This window comes from Dermacentor andersoni, chromosome 8 (assembly GCF_023375885.2).
Source record: "Dermacentor andersoni chromosome 8, qqDerAnde1_hic_scaffold, whole genome shotgun sequence".
Lineage (NCBI taxonomy): Eukaryota > Metazoa > Arthropoda > Arachnida > Ixodida > Ixodidae > Dermacentor > Dermacentor andersoni.
Genome location: NC_092821.1, coordinates 102,179,174 through 102,199,934, shown reverse-complemented (window position 1 = coordinate 102,199,934; position 20,761 = coordinate 102,179,174). Strand labels below are relative to the sequence as shown.

Genomic DNA, 20,761 nt, shown 5'->3' with positions numbered 1-20,761 from the left:
GGTTACTGAATGGGTGCCAAGAGACGGCAAGTGCAGTCGACGACGCCAAATGTCTAGGTGAGGTGATGAAATTAGGAAATTCGCAGGCGCTAGTTGGAATGGGTTAGCGCAGGACGGGTAATTGTGGATTTGCAGGGAGAGGCTTCCGTCTTTCACTGGACATAAAGATGGTTACGATGATGACAGTTATATATTGCAGTTTGGGGTCTTATAAACAAAAGATTTATTATATTTTCTTAGCCTTTCTACTTCACGGTTAACACTGCCACATTCTTCAGTTATATTGTTGAAATTATAACGTCAAATTTTATATGCACCGCCTTTTTCAAAAGACTTTTATTGGAGCGAATAACCTGTGCTTTTACGTATTGTGAACCTGTGTCGCCACACAAAGAGTGACGTCAGAGACGGCCATAGGCAGAGACTCCGCCTTTATCCCATTGAGGAGCTGTGCATCACCCACACGCCGGGGAAAGGTCATTTCATTGGGAAGCAGAATGGAATGTGACTTGAGCTGACAATCACTCGTTCCGTCTTCACACTGTCATGCCACGCCTGAAGAAATTGCAAACCGAAGTGATGAACGCCGCATAAAAATCTAGAAAGGTGCTTCAACCTCCAGTCGACGTCGATCAGACGTTGAAGGTCGGCTGCGTCTCTCGCAATAATTTATATGCGTCATGCATCACGTTTTCCCCTGAACTCACTCAGGAAAACATCATTTTTATCGACGTAAAGTACACGTTGCATTGCGTTCCAACTGTTTATCTTTCCAGTGGATTGAGCAAGTATCTTGAAAAAGTAAATACAATACGTACTCTCTTATCATCCTTTCTTTTTCGATCCTGAAAGATGCAGAATGTGGCATTTTAATAGTTATTTGTATGAGCACACCATCAAAAATTAGGAAGGCAAGAATACATGCTCTCGTATTTCTGTTCAGAGGGAAATCTTAAATCGAAACTAACATGCCGAAACTCTCTAACAGTCAGCTTTGTGAGAAAAGAAGGTGTCAGAAAAATGATAAGTGACATATACGTAGATGTTATCAAACATGACATCTTAGTGACGGAGCGTACATTGTAGCTGTATTAAAAGCTGAAAAAAGTTGCCCAATATTCCCTCTATTGTTGGGGAAAGATTAGGAAAAAAAACGGAGTTATGAAACGTCTCCATGCCTAAAGAGATTCTGTAAAAAATTTCAGCAGATTTCATCCACGCTGTTTAGAGTGTATAGGCGTGTATTTTTACTCAATCTTGAATTTATTCACATGTTGAGGTTTTCCATAGCTTTTCTAACGGGGAGCGTTTGTGTCCGTTGGTGGTATTTGCCTATTCAGTCCTAGTTCAGCTGTCGGGGCTGCTGAACAGGGTAGCCTGATCACTCCTCAGGTGACACACCACCCGCAAAAGTGCTTCCTAAGAATAAATAGGCATCTTTGGGAGGTCATATTTATGTCATTAGACGTAGGATTAATCTTCCGTAGTGTGCCAAATAAGGTAACCGTGAATGTCTGCAAGAGTATACTGATGTTGGATGCAGCTCTATTTAAGAAATTTCCGGAAGACGAACCAGACTTTGCCAGCCTGTTGTATTCTACTGTGAAATCAATTTCATGAACACCTAAAGAAATTATCGCCATCTGCGTCAGCGCCGCGATGCAGTTCTGGAAATATCTAAGTAGATACAAATTTCAATAAATAAATATAAGCAAGATTGTTGAACGACAGGATTCGAACAAACAACGTCTAGCACTGAAGCCCGGCACTCGTATTATTAGGCAACGCACTCGCATTTCCTTTATTGCTTGGTATTTGTGTCAGTAATGGGGAGATAACTTTTTGAAAACACATTTAGAGAGACACGCGAAAAACAAATACACACCATTCGATGTGCTTTAACAAAAGTTCAAAATTCACGAGTAGAACCACGCCTGAATTGTTGTTTTAGTGAGTGATAGCTTTGTAAGCGTCCCTCGTCATGTCATGTTATATAGTAAGGCACACAAGCAAAAATATATACATACGTATTGTGTATTTACTTCGGTGCATGCAAATGTTCTCACAATAGCTTTTGTTAAATGGCCATACCTTCCTTTTCTTCTCTTTCTGCCGTATGATATTATTCTGATGCCTCTTCAATTTAACTTTGTTGATTTTGATTGATGCAAATTGCGTGCTTTTTGTGGAGAATGCAAGCGGGCGCGGTGACGAAGACGACGAACGCCCTCTGGCTCTCGAGCTATCGGCTGAACTGGCCTTAGCTCCAGCTACCCTTTGTAAATATACTCTGTAAATATTCATCAGTTCCTAATCTTTCGCTTGCGTAGCATTTTGGTGCAGTCAATAAAACTTCTGTCTGGGCGAGTTGGTGCATACTTGACATAAAAATTCTAACAGCACCAGCACATGCATCCATATAGTGTGCATGTGTTGGCGCTGTTACAATTTTTATGACAAAACTTTTGGTGGAGGGTGCCGCCATGGAGCTGCGCAGCGGCCGCACCGTCCTGCTTTCCGCCTTGGCTCCCGGCGACACCATGTCTGCATCTACTCCTGCAATCCCGCCAACAACCTACGTCACGGCTACCACTCCCCGCGATTCCTGCGTGCTCAGCGGCCAAGATAATGTCGACGTTGAGGACTGGCTCAGCCTGTATGAGCGTTTTTGCCGAAACAACCATGGGAACCCTACCATTAAGCTAGTGAATGTCCTAGTCTACTTGGGCGAAACTCCTCGTGTCTGGTTCCGAACACACGAGGACGAGATGTCTAGTTGCGATGCTTTCAAGGAGAAGCTCAGCGACCACTTTGGAAATCCCACCGGTCACCAGCTGGCTGCTAGAAGAAAGCTTGCTACCCGAGTTCAGTCTTCTACGGAATCGTATGTCTCGTACGTACAAGACGTGCTCCCTCTTTGCTGTAAAGTCGATGAGAAAATGGCTGAGGTTAACAAAGTCGGCCATGTACTCATAGCGATCGGGGACGACGCGTTCAAATTGTTGGTCTTCAACAATGTGTCCACCAACAACGTAGCTGTCAAGGAATGCCACCGCTTTGAGCTCGCCAAAAGCCGCTGCGTCAAGGCACAGTTCTCCCGGCTCCTCAACGCGGCTATGACGTCGTCTTGCGCCTACCATACCGCTTAATCCCCCTAAATGAACACGTCACACGTATGATTTTCCGCGAACTCAAGGCTAAAAGTGCAGCGCCGTTCCATCCACGCCCACTTTACCCAACAACAGACCAACCAGCCTCAGCGATCTCTCTTTCAGCAGTTGTGCGGCAAGAATTTGGAAACCTAGGTTTTCCTGCTGCCTGCTCCTTCTCCCGACTTGACGCCCGAGCGGTGCTGAGAGCAACGCCTCACAGTGATCTGTATTACCCTCCCAGATACCGCAACCCTACCGAGTGGGGAAATACGGAAGGCAAGCCCATTTGCTTCCGTTGCCTGCGCATTGGCCATGTCGCTCGCCGCTGCCACACCTCCTGGACGTCGCCGTATTCGAGATACTTTTCCCCGTCTCCTCGCCCAAATGCCGACGCGGGCCTTTACTCGCATCGCCGCATGCCTCATACCTCTGATGTATGCGTCCATGAAAGTCGTCCTGCTGGCTCGCCGTCACCTCCGCGCAGTCAATCCCCTTGGCCCAAGCCACGCCGCTATTCGTCGCCGACTACTTATGGACCCTCCCGGACGGAAAACTAGACCATGCAGCTCCTGAGGGCCGTGATGCATTATCTTCGTCGTGTCGAAATACTCCATTAACGTTCCCATCGAACAAGAACCAAGTTGATGTTCACGTTGATGGTGTCCATTTGACGGCGTTAATAGATACTGGAGTCCAGATGTCCATAATGAGTTGTAACGGTAACCTCCTTCGTCGACTGAGGAAGGCTCTCAAGCCTCCTACTACTCGAGCCGTAAACGTGGCCGATGGCCGCACTGTTTACGTCAATGGGATGTGTACTTCCCGTATAAGTATCGCCGACCACCACGTTCCTGTAATTTCTACAGTGCTGACCAATTGTCCCCATGATCTAATCCTTGGAGTCTGCTTTTTTACGGTGCATTCAACTTTGACCCGCTGCTCTGCCGGGACCCTTTGCCTCGAACTTCCTCTACTCGCGCATATCCGTGCGAGCTGCCGAACAACTTTAGTAGGACTGCCTTCGTCCGCCTGCCACGTAAAGCCTTGACTTTCGTCGATTTCTTTAATTTTTTCCTGTGCACGATGGTGAATAAGTCGGCACATCTGTTCCTCATGTCGTTTTGATGCGCATTATCACTGTGCCCCACTCCGTCGTCCCCGTCGTTGATAAGCGCACATGCCTCCATGTCGTCAATTTCGCCCTGACAAAGGAATCTCTACCCGAAGGCATGAAACTGCCCAAAAACACCATCGACGCTCCCGGCCGGGTGCTTTCAACTGATCGACATTCCTTCAGAGCCGTTCTTTTGCGTTGGCTTGTGCTTATTTGGCCCTTTGCCTCTATCCACGTCTGGCAACAAGGGGGTTGCTGTGGCGACCGATTACACCACGCGCTACGCCATCACCAGAGCACTTCCAAGAAGCTGTGCCACAAATATCGCATATTTTCTTTTACGCAACGTGATTCTGCAGCATAGTGCTCCAGAGCAACTGCTCACTCACCGTGGTGGGGCACTTCTTTCCAAATTCATTGCCGACATCCTGCAGTCCTGCTCAACAAGGCACAAGCTGACTACGTCTTACAATCCACACACTAATGGTCTCACGGAGCACTGAATCGTACCCTAGCAGACATGATTGCAAAGTATGTGTCGTCTGACTATACTGATTGGAACCTTGCCCAACCCTATGTCGCTTTTGCGTATAATTCTCCGTATCACGCCACTGCCGGTTATTGCCCCTTATTTTGATTGTTCGGCCGAGAACCCACATTGCCACTGGACGCATCCCTCCCATCCGCCGCAGCAGAGACCTACGATCATGCACTTGATGCAATGACCAGGGCAGTACAAGCATGCGAAATTGCCCGCGCTCGCCTGCTGACCTCCCAAGAGAAGCAACGGCGTTTGTACGATTGCCAACAGAGAGACGTCCACTTTTCGCCTGGCTCTTCGGTACTCCTATGGTCCCCGACTCGTCACGTTGGCCTGTCAGAAAAACTCATGTCTTGTTCAACAGGCGCATACCGAGTGCTGCGTGATGTGACTCCAGTTACGTAGTACAGCGACCCACTAAGCAGCAGTTCCTCATCTGCCCTGTATTCCAATGACGTACATGTAGCGCGCCTCAAACCGTATTACTCCCCTGTTATCAGCAATATTTATACCTACCGAGACGGTGCTTCTGCTGTCGGAGATAAGGATACATGCATATTCCGTATTTTTCGTGGACGATGCAAGCGGGCGCCCGGAAGAAGACGACGAACGCTTTGTGGCTCTCGAGCTGTCGGCTGAACTGGCGAGCGTTGGAGTTATCGTTTGTAAATCTACTTTTTAAATAGTATGCAGTTGTTAATTCTTCTCTCGCGTAACAATATTGCCGTTCTTGCAACTGGTGCGCCCTATTACAACTCCTAAAACGCGTATCTGTCTTGTTGGAAGAAGTGTTTGTGACGTGTACCTTGATGGATTGGATCGCTGACTCCTAACTTCTTTTTCTTCATCCTCAGCCATAAGATGGGCGCGATTTATTTTTTACTACTAGGTTGTTGCTAGGTTACGCACCAAACCTCTTTCTAGTAGCAGTAGCGCCGTGTAGTAAAATTGTCACATAGCAATATTCTTCTGCTTTTCGATATGTTTCGCAGAAAGGAACAAAGTTCCAAAACGCCTCCCGTGTTTTTTATCTGTACAAACTTTTGTACCGGCTGTACCGTCACCAATTTGCTACAGGACACTTCATATTATTTGTATTGCGCTCTTCTCTTATCCTTGTACTTCATTTGCCTCGGACATAGTTTTGCGTATTTTTTATGCGTGAGCGGATTTGTCATTCTCATGTTTCAATGCCTTTAATTTTTGCATTTCACAACTGCCGTCAATGAATGCATGTGGCGGTAAAGCCTAATGTAATTATTTTGTTGTCTGAATTCCTTGTAATAGTTGTATTTCTTTGTTTTCTGGTGGCCAAATGCATGCTTCCGTGAAATAGCTGTAAAGTTTGTTTCGCTTGTGTGCGCTATCGTTAGTTATGTGTTTATTGCCCAATATCCTGCATTCAGACTGAAGTTTGATGCGCATTGTGACTTTCTTCATTCCAGGTTCCTTTTCGCATGCAACTTTACTGTTGCTGAGACCCACCTCTGTCTTGGTTGCCAAATGGGTGGCTTGCGCATTATGTAAAAAAATAATTCCACTGAGATAGCAAGCGACGCAAATACGTATAGGCAACCAACCAAAGCAGCAAAAGTAGGCTAATAAATGGTTGATTTGAAGCATACTAGGGACAATTTTTTTTTATTTTATTACCACCATCTCGTGCGGTAATATGGTAATGATATATATCGTGGAGGGCTCGCTGGTTTCCTTACTAATCCACTCTTTACTAAACGCTGAATGGTAAAGGCTCACATTGTTAAAATTTCCAGTCGAACTCATGACATCTCGAAAAAGAATGTTCTGCTTTATGTGCGAGTGACTAACATAAGGATAAGCAATGTAACATCAAATTTGTGAATAAATCAAGTGTCCTCTTCACAGCGGGATATGGACATTTTTTCGTTCCTAGTAAAATAGAATAACGCGGCATTAAGGGTGATGTACTGTTAAATTTACTTACGGCTCTTTCTTCGCATTCGCAGCCTTCCTGAAAAGAAAAGAAAAGAATTTTAGGATTGGTTTTGTTTGACTATAGTAAAACTGTAACGCAAACAACCACGGAGGATAAGGTTTACAAAGAAGCGCTTACTACAAACTAAGTTTATTGCAGGAAACGATTATACATGTATTCACCTCGGCTAACTACAATGATCATGCGCAGGTTACAGAAAATGGAAGAAATAAAAAAAAGTCGTGTTCTATTTTAAAATGTTGACTTCTTTTCAGCGATTACAACAGATGGCTCACTCACCCACATCTGTGAACTTTACCATGCATAATTGCCAGCCCACCCAGCTTTCAGTTTTGCTATTTGTCACCTTAAAAAACAGCTGTACTGCAAGAATACCAAACTATCGTAGCGCAAGATTACCAAACTTCCATGTGGCACCATTTCGTGCTATATTATTCCACGACTAGTCGGTATGCAATGAGCTGTATGAAGGGCGTTTAAGAGAATAACATTCTTTATCACAAAGTCATCACTATTTACCTTTGACGTACATTTAATAAATTTGAGTCCTACTCATAGCATATAATTTGTAACGTTCACCCTTGAGCTATTTGTAGCAGCGTAAGTTATTGGGCAGCCTTTTTAATAATACCCTTCCACAAGGTTTCCCAATTTCGAGAGCGTTAGGTTATTAATGTTAATGGAGTGTACCCTTGTAATAACTTATGCGCAAATTTCCTTCAGGTTAAAGCAATGTTTGTATCCGGACAGAAATTCTGCTGCAGTGCTCGAAAGACTTCACAACTAAGTGCTATAAACTCGCTTAGTATAAAGGAAAGCATTGCCTCAACGTTGATAGTTAATACTTCTTGAAATTTTGGCTGTCTTTTTTATCATCATGTTGTAAAAACGTAGCCCACTGACTTACTCTGCACCGCTGCCGTGGTGTTTGGCTGTTAGCTGAAGGGGAAATGCCGAAGTTTCTGGGACGTGCAGAAATTTCAGGGCATTCATTTCATGTGCAATTTGAAAGAGTGAAGAAGAATTACAATTCAGGTTGGGCAAAGTGGTCAAACTTGCCGGCAAATGACAATGAAAATATGCCGTATATATACAATCTTACTTGCACGAAACAAAGCCGGCGTCTGCAGTTAAATGAAACTAATGTCCCAAGGTGTCAAATCAAGCTAAACCAACATACGGACACAAACCGAAAAGACAGGTAAGGATTTGTGTGTACCCGTGCTCACAATGTGTTCCTGTCGTAAGCATATGGCAAGCACATCAATGTATGCCATTGGCTAAGGACAGGAGGAGCGGTGGAGAAATAAGCATGAGGAACCGGAAGTGAAGACGGTGACGACGTGCGAATAATCCCAGTGGTCCCGCACGTGCCGGAAACTGGGGTACCACGTGGTCGGGCGACAGCAGCAGGTTAAGTGAGTGGTGCAGCGACAGGCAGCTATAGAGGGGTAGGTCTTAGTGCTTGGGTGACTGGGGTCTGCATGTTTGCCACCGGTTAATTTGAGCGATGGAAAAGAGAAACTTGACGCGCAACATCTTCGTGGAGAAATTGTTGTATTTGTAGAAATAAAACCGTATGCTCAGTGGCATCTTCGCAAAAGTCCAAGGCGGGAAGGTCTGTGTTATCATGAGCTGCAAGGTATGTTCAGGCATCCTCTTTGCACAGCTAATACTTAATCTGGCAAAGGTGAATGCAGTAGACGGACATATTGACGTTTCTAACAGCCACCGCGTGGAACGTGTGGTCTGAGGTTTCTCTAATTGTGTGCTTTATTTTCCCGCTTTGAGAATTGATTATAGTTGACGCGTTTCCAAAGACAGAGCAGATTTGGGATACAGTTTGTAAATTTCTCGGAAATGCGTAGAACTTGACTACTCAAATACTATTCCGCGCGAAGCCGGTGCATGGCGGGACGGCTAGGTCACTAACTGTCATAGTTGAGAGAAAGCCGACCAGGAAATGTTGCCGGCTTCTAGATTCCTGAACGAGAGGTTCGGCAGGTCACTCAGGTGAAAAAGATATTTGTGTTCTTGACGTCGTCGTTCGGCTTGTTATAAGAACTTACTCGGCCGTACTCGACCATCCAATCCTTCACGTAGTTGTAGCCTGAAATGCTAAATAGAACTGTGTCGCGCTGCCGCGGCACGCTAGTTCAGATAGAGGTTCGGGGTATGGGAGCGACGTGCAATGAGTTCGAATCTATGATGGCGAAAGCGCATGGTAGTTCCCGAATCTGGAGTTCCAGGATAATGAAAAACAATCCATCACGTTCACTATGTACAATTGTGTGCTCTAACTCCTCAACGCAGACTTCCAGCAGATTACCTTAACGGCAGTGAAAAATACGGAAGACTGAATGTGCGCTTCCAAGGACCATGTATCGTCGCCTCAATCGTTTAGCGGCCAGATGTCCGTTGTCTTCAGTACACTGCTCAATAATTAATGCTTTGTTACCGTAGTTTCTCGTCAAAGTTGACCCGGCCTTTGTGGTAGTTTTTAATTGTGGCATAATTGTGGAAATACATTCAAACGCGCGCGGCTGTGTTTGTGCTTTCTGCAGACCAGTGCCATAAGAATATGCTTAGTGAGCATCTACCCTTTTTTACAAAACAATGCATCATTCTTCGGTTGATGATGTATGTCGTTTAATGGCGCAAGGCCCAGCTATGGACAAAGAGTGCCATAACATATGGTAATGAATTGCGTAATAGATATGAAGTGGTCAAATTGAGTTTCAAATGTAGTTGGGATATGGCAGTAAGGACTCCTATAAACGGTTCGTTGTAGTAAACTGCGGAAAATAATATAAGCATCAAAATAAATAAAATAAATCATGATGAAAAAGGCATAAATGTTTCACAATGAAGAAGTGATATGAAAGAATGCATACAAGCAGTGCTTTCTCCACAAGGGTTCTTGATGTGAAGGAAGCGTTAAGAGGCGCGAGCTGTAAAAACATATCAGAGTGCCGCTGCAGCCTCAAGGCTAGGATATGCTACACGTGACCCGGACAAACGATTTCTAAGCTGATAACTTGATCAAGACAGCAAAAGAATGTTTCCATGTTAAAAAACCGGTAATTAATAGAAAAAAATGCAGAGTGAAATGGAATACGTTGACGACACGTAGAATGAAAGTACTTTTTACGCTCAATTTCTATTTGCCTGCAGTAGACAAGGACATGGATAACTGTAAGGCTGTCGGCACGCCTCGGACATGAGGGAGAGGTACTTCCATTTGGTAGGTAAGAGTGTGGGCCGAATGTATGACCGATTATTATTCGACAAAGAAGCACTTCCTTGTAATGTGTTTTCTTCTGTTATCCAGTGCCCTAATATGGGTTTGATCAAGTGCAGTTCATTAGATACATCAATATCCCTCTGTTTCCGTTAGTGGGAAAAGAGAAGAAGAAGCGGAGAAGTGCGGACGTTCGTCGCATGGGCTCCGTAGATTCCGACCCTCACGGACTATCTCGACCCACCGGGCCGCCAACTTTTCGGTTGGATCTGAGAGAGCTCACAAGCTGGATCACCCGTTCACCTATTTCTAGACGGTAGGACCATTTTTTGGCAAATTACGGGGCTTTGGCGGGAAACGCTCGCAGCTAAGCCTACCGAGGTTTAGCACGACTACGGGCGTTTGCGGGCAGCCAGGCCCGCTCAGCTACAGCGATGCAGCCTTGACCCCACTCCCGCTCCACGAAATATCCGAATTTTGAGCCATCGACGAGTAGACTAGCCCCGATTTGGCTAGAAACACAAGAGATGGATGACGGCCACCTCGGCGCCTCCGACTCAGGGAATTCGGCGGACGGGGAGATCGAGGACTCCGCCATGCAGGAGCACCAAGACACTCACAAAGAAGACGAAGCAAATTGGGAATTGGTTATGACCAAACACCAAAAGAATCGACAGAGGAAGAACGGACGGAACGCCGCCAGCGCTGGGAATTCCCCGGCTCCGCCGCCGACAGCTGGCGCGCCAGCTTCCGGCGCGCTGAAAAAAGACGGGAAAGCAGCGCAGCGGCAGCCTAGGCAGAGGCTGCCCCTGCTCCCCAGAGACGATTTCAAGATTATTTTGCGACCGAAGGGACTCGTAGGCAAGTCGCTCCAGCAATTTCAAGTGGCCCGGGCCGTAGCCGCGGCATGCAGGAACAAGTTCGAGGGAAGAGACCTGATCACGAGGATCCGCACAGGATCCAACATAATAATCGTGAGCACGCCGAACGAGGAGGCCGCCCAGCTCGCTAGGCGCATCACTAGCCTCACGATCGAGGGACGCTCATACGACGTGAACGCTTACGTGGCCACACGAGAAAACACCCGGCGTGGCGTGCTACACGGAGTGGACCCCGGAGCGACACCGGAGGAACTGAAAGCCGACTTGTGGACGCGCACACAGGTTGTCACCATCCACAGCGCCCGAAGAGTAGGCAAGACCCAGACGGCCGTCATCACCTTTGACGGACCCATCACACGGAAACACGTCATCTACTGCGGAGCCGAGTACAAGTGCTACCAGTACCGACCCACAAGACAAATCTGCTACGTTTGCTGCCAACAAGGTCACCGCGCCGACGTGTGCCCCACAGCGGACGCCAAGGCTTGCAAACAGTGCGGGATGCAGAACCCGCCAAAGGATCAGCAGTGTACCCCGAGATGCCTGAACTGCGCAGGCACCCACGCTACCGGATCGAGGGAGTGTCAAGACCGACTAAAGAAAGCCAGGGACCTGCGAGGCAAGGCCAACGGCGGCAACAACGGCGGCGGACGCGAGAGCAGACGTCGCAGCAGGGACGACCGCGGCAAGAAGCCGAGGTGGTTCAGCTCGGAGGGGGAGACTTAGCGGAGCCGTTCGAGATCCCGGGCGTCGCGGAGCCGTTCACGGAGCCGGTCATGGTCCTTCCCGCCCCGGCCGCCCCTGGCCATTAAAGGAGGGAGCCAGCTGCAGTAGCAGCAGCAGAAGGAGAAGACGAAGAAGGAGCCTACCGGAAAGAGCGGCGGCGTCAAGGTGAGCTGGGGAGCCGAAAACCCCTGGTTTGCTCCGCACTGGGGTGTGGTAGCTAACAAAAAGAACAACAAAGGACAGCAACCGCGAACAACCTAGACAGGAGGACGCGGAGAAAATAGCGCTGAGACGCGAATTAGAACTATCACGCGCTAGGCAGAAAGAGCTAGAACGCCAAATAGCAGAGCTAACGAAGGCAATGCGAGACCTTAGGTCGAACAGCCCTCCGCCGCCACAAACCCAAGCCTCATGGCAAGCAGGCAACGAGGATTTCGCCACGTTTAAAGCAGAGATTCAGCAAATGATGCAGCAGATGATGCAGCAACAGCAGCAACAAATGCAGCAAGTGTAATTACAAGTCACAGAGCTCCGGAGCAGCATCCGCAAGAAGTTTACCGAGAAGATTAGAGCGAAGGACTACCACCGCCCCGCGCTGGCATCCCTCGCCGACACATCCGCAAACAACACCGAGGCTTAAACATGGCCAGTACAACTTTAAGCAAACAAGAAACCTTAGATATATGGCAATGGAACTACAGAGGCTACCGTAAGAAGCAGGGCCTCCTCCAACAATACATTCACACACAACAAACACCGCCCGACATCATATCGCTTCTAGAGACGGGCACCACACCAACATTCGCAGGATACACGTGTTACGAGACTCAAGAGAAAGGAAGAACGGCAACCCTAGTCAGCAAGGCACTCATCGCCATAAGCCACGACAGGATAGCCGACACCGACGTAGAGCACGTGATTGTAGAAATTATACCAAAGAAGAAAAGAAAGAGGGGCAGTATATTTATTGTAAATGTATACAGCCCCCCGAAACAGAGGAAGGCAAAATTCTACGACCTTTTCCATGGCGCACGCAAACTAGCAAAAGACAGTACGCTAATCATCGTAGGAGACTTTAACGCCATGGACAAAAGCTGGGGATACCAAACAGCAAACCCAAAAGGCAAAACACTAGTGGAGGCAGCAGAGAACACCGACTGCAACCTCCTCACAGACCCAGACACTCCAACCTGAATCGGAAACAGCGCTAGTACGGACACCTGCCCCGACCTCACGTTCATACAAGGAGCGGAACAAGAAGTGTGGGACCACCTGTTAGAGAACCTGGGTAGTGACCACTACATACTCCAGACGCAAGTAACTTCGGACAGGCTAAGGCGTCAGCCGGGATCGGCAAAAATTACGGACTGGAGCGCTTTTCGAGAGGCATGCGATAGGGATCTCACCGAGAACGGGATCCAATCGATAGAAGAGTGGGGAAAAATGCCCATTGACAAACAGCGCAAGTACACCAAAAACATCACGCGAACAACGCAGACGCCCGAGGTAGACGCCAGACTGTTCAAGCTGTGGGAAGCAAGACGCGGGCTCACCAAGAGGTGGAAGAAACAAAACTACAACAGGAAGCTAAAGATAAAGATAGTAGAAGTCACAGCGAAAGCAGAGCATTATGCGGCGCAATTGGCAAGGCGAAATAGGCAGATTCAGCGACTCCCTCAATGGAACTTTGAACACAGCGAGGACGTGGCATATCCTCAAGACTCTCATAGATCCGACCAAGACCAAGGCACAAAACAACAAAACCATCTACCGGTACATCCACCATTTCGAGAGACCAGACTCGGAACTCCTGGAGAAGGTACGCGTTAAATGCTTCGGGGACACAAACCCAGCAGCTTACGCAGAACGCTACCGAGGAAGAGAAAACGTTAACCTGGACAGATCCATCACGCGAGAAGAGGTCTACGCAGCGATTCGAAACACAACCAGAAACACGGCCGCGGGTGCACACAAGAATAATAACGCACTCATCCGCAACCTCAGTGAAGAGTTAGTCGCAGAATTACCTAACTTTCTCAACAAACAATGGGAAGCTGAGACCGTCCCCGAGGAGTGGGAGCATGCGGAGGTAGTGATGATTCCTAAACCGAGCACGAAACTGCAAATTGACAACCTCAGACCGATCTCGCTCACATCGAGCCTGGGAAAACTGTACGAACGAGTGGTGACGCTGAGACTACAACAGTACATGGCGGACAACGAACCGTATCCCCACAACATGTTTGGCTTCAGAGCAAAATTATCGACCCTAGACGAACTGCTTCAAATCAAAGAAGTACTCGGGAACGTCCCCAGGAGCGGGGAGAATATAATAATGGCAGTGGATATTAAAGGGGCTTTTGACAATGTAAGCCACGAGGCTATCCTCACGGGCATGAAAGACCTGAACTGCGGGAGGAGAGTCTACGGCTACGTCAAAGCCTTGCTTTCAAACAGAACGGCAACGATTGGCCTCGGAGAGCTCCGATCAGAGTTCCTTATTCCAAACAAAGGGACGCCTCAAGGGTCGGTCATCTCCCCCACGCTTTTCAACATAGCCATGATTGGCTTGGCAAAACAGTTAAAAGAAATCGACGGCATACACCATGCCATGTATGCCGACGACATCACCATCTGGGTTAACAGCCACCTGCGTATAGGACTACGTCAGAGCAAGAGGGCTAGCCTGCTCCACTGAGAAGTCCGAGCTCCTGAGAGTTTGGAGAGGAAAGCAAAACCGCACAGTCCCCACCAGCGACGAGTTAAAGCTCAACGTCTACCTCGAGGGGAAGGCGATACCGGAAAATACGTTCATCAGAATCCTGGGGATGTGGATACAATCAAACTAACGCTGCACCCATACCCTCGCCCTCTCAAGGCGTCCAGCCTACAAAGAGCCCGCATGATCACGCGCATCTCCCACAGACGCGACGGCATGCGAGAGGAGGACACACTCAAGCTGGTCAGAAGCCTGGTCTTCAGCCGAGTGGCATAGAGCCTCCCATACTACAATCCCATCCAGAGTGAGATACAACAGGCGGACGTGAGTCTATGCAAAGCCTACAAAACCGCATTCCTCCTTCCCCACAACACCTCAACCGAAAACTCCTAGCCTTAGGACTACACAACACCTTCGAAGAATTGAAAGAGGCGCAACTAGTCTCCCAACAGCGCAGACTACAGCAGAGCCCATCTCCTGAATAAACTAGGCTGCGCCGATCAACTTCAAGAGACACAGAGGACCGAAACAGTTCCGGACGAGTATCGCAACACACTAAAAGTAGCACCCATACTCCGCAACATGGATACCAACCTACACAAAGCACGCAGAGAAGCGAGAGCTGAATACCTACAAAAGACACTAGCACCCCAAGAAACGACGGTATACGTGGACGCAGCCACATACGCCAGAGCAGCGTGGCAGAGCAGCAGCAACGCGGTAGCAACGGTGATTGATTCGAACCTACGCGAGATCACCAGCGCATCACTACAAGGCTGTACGACAGTCGAGGCTGAAGAAGCGGCCGTCGCTCTAGTGGCAGCAGAGGGATATCGGTCTAAACGGTCTCTAACAATCCTTACAGACTCACAAACGGCGTGCCGCAACTACCTACGCGGCAGAATAGGGTACGGAGCGCTCCACATACTCCTTTCCGGAGACCACATAACGCAACGACAAACAAAAGGAGAGCCAATTAGGCATATGATAGTATGGACGCCGGGACACACGGGAGTGGCAGGGAGCCAAGAGGCGGACAGGATAGCTCGAGGGTGCACTTATTACCGAGCATCCAACGTAGGCGACCTCGAGAGGACCGAACCTGTACCCCAAGACTATTCGGCGATACTAAATTACTACAAAGGCTCCAGAAAATGGTATCCACCACCGCACAACTCCCTTAGCAGAGAGGACTCTGTCGCGTGGATGCAGCTACAAACGGACTCGTAACCGAACCTAAACGTACTCAGAAAAATTTATACCACCCAATACAATGACAAATGTCCCTGGTGCCACGAAACACCCACGCTGTATCACATAACGAGGGCATGCCAGAAGATAGAAGTGGTACCCGTTAAAGCAAACCCGAGTGCGGAGCAATGGGAGGGAGTGCTCTCCAGCGATCGCCAGGTCGACCAAGAAGGTCTGCTTCGGCGAGCACAACTCGCAGCAGCATCCAGAGGAGCCCTGGACTAAGGACAAACGACCGTTGTGCTAGAAGGTGGACGAAGCCATCTCAAGACCGCAGAAGACCAGTGAAGCTCTAAAGTTTTTCACTCACTCACACTCTGTTAGTGGAACCTAAGATTGTGACGTATGTATAGTTTAAGGCTCGTGGCTGGAATGGGTATGTTTGTGTCGCTGTCCCTAAGAGGTACTGAGGTAGTGTTCTCCTCAGCAGCGTCATTGCCGTTTACGCTACTGCGGCCATGTGCTCAGCAAAGAATGATAACTTGTTTATCCATATAAGCAGAGCGTAGTACTGCATATAGTTCGTTAAAACATTGTTCTTATATTTTTGAAAACTGCTCAGGGCTCGAAGTACACTAAATTGACCGTATATACAATAGCCCTATTGTAATCTGTTGGTCTAATGGGTTTAACTGCAGAGAAGATCTCATGTGCTTTTGCAGTAAAAATTCTTGAATATAGAATAAGTATACCGGGTATTAAAAACGATGGTACTAGAGCTGCGTAAGAAACACCCGGTGGAGCCTTCGAAGCATCTGCATAAATTTGAGCACAGGCATACTTTTCCTTAAGTTAAAAAAATACGACTGTATCTGCGCATCCGGTACCCGTTTTGATATTTCTACGAAACAAGCGTCACATTTGATACTCTGCTACTCCCAAGGCAGTGGAAGCGTAGTACGAGCCATCGGAACATTCCTAAAAGGGGATGCTTGTTTCTTCTGACAGTGCTTCCAATCGAAGGAGCTTAGGAAGCCTAGTGGCTGGGCTGTTACGAAACAGTGACCTGGAGAAGTTCTGAATAATTGAATAACAGAGATGATCTACGGCTGATTTTAACTTCAAGGCGTAGGAAAGTTTAAATATGCCCTCTGAAAGAACACAGACCATTCTTAAGATTCAACGAAGAGGCTTTGCTCAGGACTAGGCTTCAAGGCACCTGTCGCAAGGCGGATGCCTAAGTGGTAGATAGGATCTAACGTTTTCAATGCACAAAGTGTGTCAGAATTCTATATTATAGCTCTGTAGTGAGCACATTAATATTAGACCTTTGGACAAGCTTATAAGGCTTTTCCTGCCACTTCCCCTGGATGTGTGAGAAAGAGCTTCAAAAGATTTATAGGGTTGAGCCATTTTCCCTTCAGATACTTCAGGTGCGTGAAAAAAGTCGACTTGCTGAATAAAAGGATGCCTAAAAATGTTCCTTCACGGCTCACAGATAGCCGATATCCATTGAGGTCTATAACGGTGTCCGGCAGTGTACCTGTCTTCATGCAAAGACGACGCGCCTACTTTTCTGAGGTTATAGTTGAAGATGCTTTTTTCGCCTACGAGGACGATTTCATTAAGCAAAGCTGTATTCATCGCTCGCAGATACTTAGGATACGTGAGTTGTAGCCAGTCTGGATTTATTGAAATCAACAGAATAAAACATAATACGTGAAACACAGTATGAGGCGAGTTTATTCTGGTAATAAAATGTGTGCAGCTCAGCACACCAAGTTGTGATACACCAGCCTCTTGCATAAAAGGACGAGACAGGACGTCACCAACTCTAACACAGAAAGTACGATGGGAGAGGCAGCTCTGAACTACCCTCAGTGACCTGTCTCGGACCCCCATTTACGACACATCGCGGAGGATTCTAAAGCGCCAAGTTCTGGTGTATGCTTTCTCTAAATCTAAAATACTGATAAGAAAAATTGTTTGTGGGCAGAGGCTAAAGGTTATTTGTCACGTTGCGAACAAGGTGATCTGTTTTGGACCTACCTTCCGTAAACCTACACTGTATGGGATCGAATATCTTGTTGCTTGGCAGAAAATAGATCACGCACTGCCAAATCATTTTCTTAAATAGTGACGCGTGTATTCTATGCAGACGACAACAAAGATAGGGACAATAACGGACTTCGTCTAGTGGGTCCGCGAGATTCGGCGAGGACGAACAAGACGTATCTCTGTCCTGTTTGTTTTTGAACAAGTTGTCCTGCTGTTCTTGAAGAACGCCTTCCTATCTACTGTCCACGTTGTACTGCGACACTGCTGGAGGTAGTGGGTACTGACAGCGTCTGATGCTCCGGAGTCCTTCTCCGGAGCCATTTACGATACCGGTATGTCGCTGTAGTCGTCGACTGCTAGGCCTTGCCCCGGAGTTCTTCCCTCTGCAACCATCTCTCTCCAGGAGTTCCACACATCTCGCAATGGTCATAACCTGCCCACCACAAGCATCCCAAAGCAGCCGGTTTTTCCGTCCACAACAAGTAACCGTTCTGCATTATCTGGTTCCCGATCGCTGTGGCGATATAGTCTCCGAAGACTTTAAAGGCTCACTTGACAAATATGAACGCGTCGCAAAGATTAACCAGTGGACTGAGCTGCAAAAGCTCTCCCACGTCTATTTCACTGTTGACGACAGTGGCCGTACTTGTGACGAGAGCCGCGAAGCTAGCCAAACGACACGGAGTTACTTTCGTTAGAAAATCACAGATACTTTTGCGAGTGCCGACCGATGCGACCGCGCCCAGTAGATGATGCAGCTACGGGTAAAACATAATCAGTCGGTCACAATGATCGCCGAAGACAGGCCCGCCTCTTTCGTAGAGCCGACCAGAACATGACCGAAGAAAGAAAGTTGCGCTACTTCATGCAAGGTGTAAAAAAGAAGTTGTTCGCGGGGCTTGTGCGAAATCCACCAGTCACCGTCGCTGATTTTATCAAAGGGGCTACGGCTATTGAGCGGCACATTCATCAGAGATGCAGGCAGTACGATCGACTGTCCACCACCCGCTGCAGTGACTCAGAAACCGTTGCGTCATTTGATCAGACAACTCGGCACATTCGTTCCCCTACTGGACGTAGTTTTACTGACCTCCGAGGACGAAGGTCGTCCAGCCCACGCCGGGGAAATTGAAGGCGGCGACATCTGGGGGTAAGATTGCAAGCTCGCAGCAAGACAATAAAAAGCCCCCAACCCTCTCGCCGCAGAACGACGTCAAGCGCGTGAACACCGACACCAAAGAAATTGTGGGCGCCGACATTGACGTTTTCGTTGAGGGTCAGCCGGTGAAACGCGTTAGTCCACACAGGTGCCGACTTCCCTATAATGAGTCAGGAACTCGTCCTCCGCCTGAAGAAGCTAAAGACGTTATGGACGGGACCTTACCTAAGGTCGAAAGGTGGGCAAATACTGATGCCTACTGGAAGATTTACGGCTAGAATTAGCATCGGCGTTTTTTCTTTCGTGGCCGCTTTCATCGTTCTTTATGTGTGTTGTAAAGATTTGATTATTGGAATGAATTTCCTGAAAGAATTTCGCCCAGTAATTAACATCCCGGACCGCATGGGGACGTTTTATAAGAGCCCTGGTTTAGTATATTGCCTATCGCCGCAACGCAACTCCTATTGTCTTGCAGAAGACGGCGTCGTCATAAGACCTCGATAATGTACCCTAATTTCGGTAGCACGTGACGCATGGATTCATTGTCAGGTGTTGCCGACCAAATAAACACGCTGTAGTTTACTCATGGTATCTAGGTGGAACACGAATCGTAAATGGTACCTATGGGCACTTGAACCTGTTGCTAACCAATTTCAGCGCAGAGTGACGGTATCGTCAGAAGGGCACGGCTGTGGCTTATTTTGATGACGTTGGAGATGTTCGCGGCTGCTGTTCACTACTCGAAGTAGCACCGACGCAGGACCCAGTTTGCACTTGACGTCAGCACTACACTATCGCAGCACGAACGAGAACGGCGTGTTACGCTATTGCCCAAATGTTGTCAAGTGTGATCGGGCAGCTGAAACTTTCACGACGATCCACAGCTGGAGGGGCGGCGCTGCTGAACGTCCTGAAGCATGGGAGATAGTGAGGGGGCAAACATAAAGTTCGCCTGCATTGGTAGCAGTCAGATAGCTTCCCGGAGTGGCAGGCGAGACTGCCAGTAGGGCAGACATGAGCAGCTGGTCGATTATATGGGAAAAATACTGCATGATTAGGATGAACGGGTTAGTGGTTTGTGTAGTGGCTCAGCTATGGAGCCAACAGTGCACGGTGAAAGGTGGTTGCTTCTTAATAGGCTTCGTAGAGAATGTTGTCAAGGGTGATAGGGCCTCTGCACCTTTCACGACAATCCAAAGCTGGAGGGGAGGTGCTGAACGTCCTCAAACATGGGAGATAATGAGGGGGCAAGCATAAAGTTCGCCTTCATTGGTAGCAGTCAGATAGCTTCCCGGAGTGGCAGGCGAGACTGCCAGTAGGGCAGACATGAGCAGCTGGTCGATTATATGGGAAAAAGACTGCATGACCAGGATGAATGGGTTAGTGGTCTATGTAGTCGCACAGCCACGGAGCCAACAGTGTACGCTGAAAGGTGGTTGCTTCTTTATAGGCTTCGTAGAAAATGTTGTCAAGGGTGATCGGGCAGCTGAACCTTTCACGACGATCCACAGCTGGAGGGGAGGCGCTGCTGAACGTCCTGAAGCATGGGAGATAGTGAGAGGGCAAACAAAGTTTGCCTTCATTGGCAGCAGTCAGGTAGCTCCCCGGAGTGGCAGGCGAGACTGCCAGTAGGGCAGACATGAGCAGCTGGTCGATTATATGGGAAAAAGACTGCATGATCAGGATGAACGGGTTAGTGGTCTATGTAGTCGCACAGCCACGGAGCCAACAGTGCACGCTAAAAGGTGGTTGCTTCTTTATAGGCTTCGTAGAGAATGTTGTCAAGGGTGATCGGGCAGCTGAACCTTTCACGACGATCCACAGCTGGAGGGGAGGCGCTTCTGAACGTCCTGAAGCATGGGAGATAGTGAGGGGGCAAACAGAAAGTTTGCCTTCATTGGTAGCACTCAGGTAGCTTCCCGGAGTGGCAGGCGAGACTGCCAGTAGGGCAGACATCAGCAGCTGGTCGATTCTATGGGAAAAAGACTGCATGATCAGGATGAA

At 48.1% G+C, this 20,761-nt stretch overlaps 1 long non-coding RNA gene across 1 annotated transcript in view; it reads right to left on the bottom strand.

Moving 5' to 3' along the window:
- LOC129384355 (uncharacterized) overlaps nucleotides 1-20,761 on the bottom strand; it is an 88,512-nt gene that overhangs the window by 8,968 nt on the left and 58,783 nt on the right. Inside the window, exons 2-3 of the long non-coding RNA XR_008612092.2 lie at nucleotides 6,771-6,797; nucleotides 819-845 (exon numbers count right to left, since the gene is read on the bottom strand). This is a non-coding gene — a long non-coding RNA (uncharacterized lncRNA). The remainder of the gene's footprint in view (nucleotides 1-818; nucleotides 846-6,770; nucleotides 6,798-20,761) is intronic.